Source organism: Loxodonta africana, chromosome 2 (assembly GCF_030014295.1).
Source record: "Loxodonta africana isolate mLoxAfr1 chromosome 2, mLoxAfr1.hap2, whole genome shotgun sequence".
NCBI classification, from domain to species: Eukaryota; Metazoa; Chordata; class Mammalia; order Proboscidea; family Elephantidae; genus Loxodonta; species Loxodonta africana.
The window spans coordinates 148,315,111-148,320,082 of record NC_087343.1 but is presented as its reverse complement, the minus strand read 5'-3'; positions in this window follow the sequence as shown (position 1 = coordinate 148,320,082).

Genomic DNA, 4,972 nt, shown 5'->3' with positions numbered 1-4,972 from the left:
GGCTCCTGTGCCTCTTCCCCACACAGCCGGGCACAGCCCTCCTGGGCTTTTCCTGTGCAGAGCTTACATAGCTAATACTCTTCCTTCAAGAACAGCTTTGCTGCTGAGAAGCTGTGTGGCCTCAGGCAAATTTCCTAACCTTTCTGGGCCTCTGTTTTGCAACTGGTCTCCTTTCCATGGCCTTCCCACTTTGTGAAGCCTCATCTCTTTTTCCATGTCTAACGTCTTGGGTCTGTCATCACAGTTAACCCAAATGCTTCTTTTCCAACCTCATCATAACTCAGCACGGAGCCCAGGGAACATTTATTGATTTAGTAATTGACTGGCTGCCAGTATTTTGAAATGCCTAGCCTAAATCCTTCCTGCTGCAATTCACACCTGTTCCCAATGGATTGGTCTGAAGTGGACAGAGACATTCACTGGTGCTCCACCACGCATCTTGGACTAGACTGAACTCTGTGGCCTTCACGGTCAGGCAGACTCTGAAGGGCCTTAGAGAACATTGGTCCTAGCTCCTGCCTCAGCTTCTCTAGTGAGGGTGGGAGGGGAGCACTCAGTCCTGGCTGCTTTGGAGCTGAGTGCTTCCAACATGGCATCCCAACTTTCTGAATGTTCCCTCATGCTAGATGAAAAGAGCCTCCACCTCCTGGGCTACAGCGCCCTGCCAGCAGGAAGGGGGAGGAAGGTTGAAGCAAGCATGGCTGCTGACTACAGCAGCCATTCTGATTGCAATCTTCAAAACTTCTGAGAATCTGCTCTGGTCCTAATTCCCTGCAGCCACCGCCCCCCCCCCAAAAAAAATCCTGGACATTCAAATCCATAGTACAGAGGGCAATTTGTGCAGGCCGAAGAGCTCATGAGTTGAGGTCCACATAATTTTGCCTGCTGGCTTTAACATTTTGGAACATGCTCCTTTTCCTAATCAGTACTTTCACCCTGGGATGAAAGGACAAAATGAAACCCTATGCAGAGTGCTCCATGTTGCCCACGCTGGATTTCTCCAGACCCCCTACCCACTCTCACTGAGCAGTCAGACCCTGGACCTAGCCAAGAGGACAGAGCCCAAGACATCTGTTAGCCTCGGCTAGCTGCAGCGCCTGCCTCCAGCCCCAGGCTATGCCACCATTTTCCTCCTCCTTCCATCCAGAGTGCTCCTGACATATCACTGGACACGAATGAGGCAAATGCTGTGCTCTATACAGACCACACAGTTAAGAAACGCTTGGCTTGATAAGAGAAAGGTAAGGCGTTTGGATTGCTGCTTCTAAAGAAAGTAAAAGCAGGGATTAGCCACCAAGGTTTGTCTGGATGAGGCAGAGTTGAGAAAGGCTGTAAGTCTGAGACTGGGGCAGGGGAGCAGTCAGAAGAGAAAAAACAGATGCGTGCATGCTTGCACATACAGAATGCTAGCCTATTAGAGAATAATTAATGACTTACTGACATCAGGTACTATGCTAAGTACCTTCCATGTATTCCATCATTCTGTTGTTAAAGTTATCCTATGAGTTAAAAAAAAAAACAACCATTGCTGTCGAGTCCATTCCATCTCGTAGCGGCCCTATAGGACAGAGTAGAACCTGCCCCATGTGGTTTCTAAGGAGTGCCCGGTGGATTTGAACTGCCAACCTTTTGGTTAGCAACTGTAGCTCTTAACCACTATGCTACCAGGGTTTCCATCCTATGAGTTAGGTATTGTTATTTTTTTCTGTTTTACAAGTAAGGAAAGCAAGAGAGTTGAAGTGACTTGCTGGCATTGTGATGAAGCTAGGAAGCAGAAGACTCAGCATGTGCGCTGAAGCAGCCCAGCCCCCAGCGCCGACCTCACTGACCCCACGTGCTAGATACCACCTGTCCAGGTAGTGTAGTTGCCCTTCTTTTGTAAAGCCCTCAAACCTCTCTCTTGCACAGACGTTCGTTGAACAAACCTCCCAAGTGCCCAGCAGCCATTCTGGTGAATGAGGCAGCCTTGGTGAGGAGAGCAGCCGGCCTATGGGCCTCATCTCCTTCCCAGACAGGCGGGAACTAAACTGCTGGAACCAATTTTATTATCATGATTATTTTTAACAGACATTATTTTTCAGAGCTGTCTTAGGTTTACAGCAAGCTTGTTCAGGAAGGACAGAGAGTTCCCATCCACTCCCTCTCCCGTGCACACAGTTTCTCCTATTAGCTACATCTCGAATTCCTGTGGTGCAGGTGTCACAACTGATGAACCGATATTAATCCATTATTATTAAGTCCATAGTTTACATCAGGGTTCACAATTAGTGTTGGACAGTCCCATGGGTTTTGACAAAAGTAAACCCTGGTGGCGTAGTGGTTAAGAGCTGTGGCTGCTAACTAAAATGTTGGCAGTTTGAATCCACCAGGTGCTCCTTGGAAACCCCATGGGGCCGTTCTACTCTGTCCTATAGGGTTGCTGTGATTGGAAATGACTCGACAGCAGCAAGTTTTTTTTTTTTTTAAATGTCACATGTTCACCTTTACAGTATCATGCAGAATGGTTTCATTGCCTTTAAAATGCCTGTGTCCACTTATTCATCCCTCTCCTGTCCCCTCTAACCCTTGGCAACCACTGATCTTCTCACCATCTCTAGTTTTACCTTTTCCAGAATGTCACCTCTATTTATTTCATCACGAAATTGGTGCTCCTTTGAGTGGATCAAGTAGAATTATTTTAGCAATCTTCAAACAACCTTACTGTTGCCACTCCCAGCTTACAAAAACAATGCTCTGTACTTGCAGCTTGGTGAATCTGAGTGAGTCAAAGCCTCTCAAACCCAGGAGCCATGATTTCTGCTCCAAACCAAAACCAGAAAACCAAACCCATTGCCTTCGAGTCAATTCCAACTCATAGCAACCCTATAGGACAGAGTAGAACTGTCACCATAGAGTTTCCAAGGAGCACTTGGTGGATTTGAACCACTGATCTTTTGGTTAGCAGCCGATAGCACTTAACCACTATGCCACCAAGGTTTCCATTTCTGCCCCAGGGAGCGATTATCAGTCAAAGTGCTATTACTGCTCCTGCAGGGATGACTTTCTGCCCGCTCCGAATCATCTTGTCTCAGGCTACGCTGTTGAAGTCTCTGGGATTCACACTATGGATTCAAACAAACCTAATACAGTTCTGTGTTGAAAATCAAGATTTAGAAGCCAAATCAGCAGCCAGACTGATTATTTGCTTTACAAAAGGATTTACATGTAGTTCCCTTATACAGCCAGTCACCCAGGACATTGAAGACAGGAGTTGATTTTTTTAAATGCAACTTAAGCTTAACTTCCAGTACACAAGTTACAGAGTCATGCATTCCAGGCCTGCCTAGTTCACTCTTTGGTCCAGGAGGTCTTTGGCAGCCATGTTTGTCCTCCATTCTGGATGTGCTGTCCTTCCTCAGAGAATGATAGATGAAGGAAAGAATGTGGGAAAGTTTCCTTGGCAAAACCAAGACGACAATAAAAATTTCGAACCAGCTAAACAAGAGCACACACTGAAGAATGGCCAGCCCACAGACCTCCCACCCCTTCATCTTGCTTATTCGTCCAGAATCAAACCAGAATTTTAATCAAACAAATAAAAATGCTACTCACCTTCCATGGGCAAGAGAATTAATTGCTTTCTTAAATTTGTGGCAAGCACATTCTTGCCTTCTTCCCAAGGTCTGGTAGAAGACACTGGAGGGAGTTTGCCGCACTGACATCAGGCTCCCTGTGGCCAGGGACTTCCAAAGAGAACACTCCCCAGCAAGCCCCACCTGCAGTTTACCATCAGGTGTGAATTTATGGTCGCAGTTCCTGTCAGATTCTTCAGCAGGCTGAAGCACCATAACTGGAGCAAGGTTCAGGCATTCCATTTTATTTGTCTAGACTCCTCTTTGCAGCCTTCTGCACTTCACACAATTATCTATCTGACTCTTTGGTTGGCAAAACAGATCATTTTCTTTCTCAATGTAGTTTCCTTTGGGGATGGACTTGTGTACATTAAGCAGTCATTGTTTCTCTTAAAGCACTGTAAACGTGTGTAAGATAAGTGAAAAGGTGATTTTTTTTTTTTGGTAATTGGCACAGCCCTGTCTGTGATAATTTCTGTATTTATAAGAAATACATATTTTTAAAGAAATGGCAATGCACATTAAAAAAAATTCTTTTATTCCTTATTCAAGTACTGATTAAATATCAGTTATCTGTGGCAGAATTTTTCAAACTAATGGCCTGGTGTTTTTTAAATTTTTTTTTTAATTTTATTGTGGTAAAATATATAACAAAGAGTTTTCTGTTTAAACAATTTTTAAGTGTCAATTCAGTGACATTAATTCCTTTCACCATGTAGTGCTATCATCACCACTAAAAATTCCCCAAAGTTTTACATTACCCCAAACAGAAACTCAGTACCCCTTCATCAATAACTGCCATTACCGGGCCACACAACCTGTGGTAACCACTAAAAAACTTATATTTTTATGCATTTGCCTATTCTAGGTATTTCATAAGTGGGATCACGTAATATTTGTCCTCTTATGTCTGACTAATTTTACTTACCTCAGTGTTTTTAAGGTTCACCCATGTCGTAGCATGTATCGGAACGTCATTTCTCTTTATGGTTGAATAATAGTCCATTGTATGTATATATCACATTTTGTTCATTCAACTGTTGGTGGACATTTGAGTTGTTTCCACCTTTTGGCTATTGTGAATAATGCTGCAATAAATATTGGTGTGCATGTATCTGTTTAAATCCCTGCTTTTAAGTTTCTTGGCTATATACATATGAGTGGGATCGTCTGTCAGTTTGTTGTACTGTGGTGGCTTGCATGTTGCTATGATGCTGGAAGCTATGCCATTAGTATTTCAAATACCAGCAGGTTCACCTGTGGTGAACAGGTTTCAACAGAGCTTCCAAACTAAGACAGACTAGGAAGAAAGGCTTGGCCATCTACTTCGGAAAATTAGTGAAAATCCTATGGATAACAAC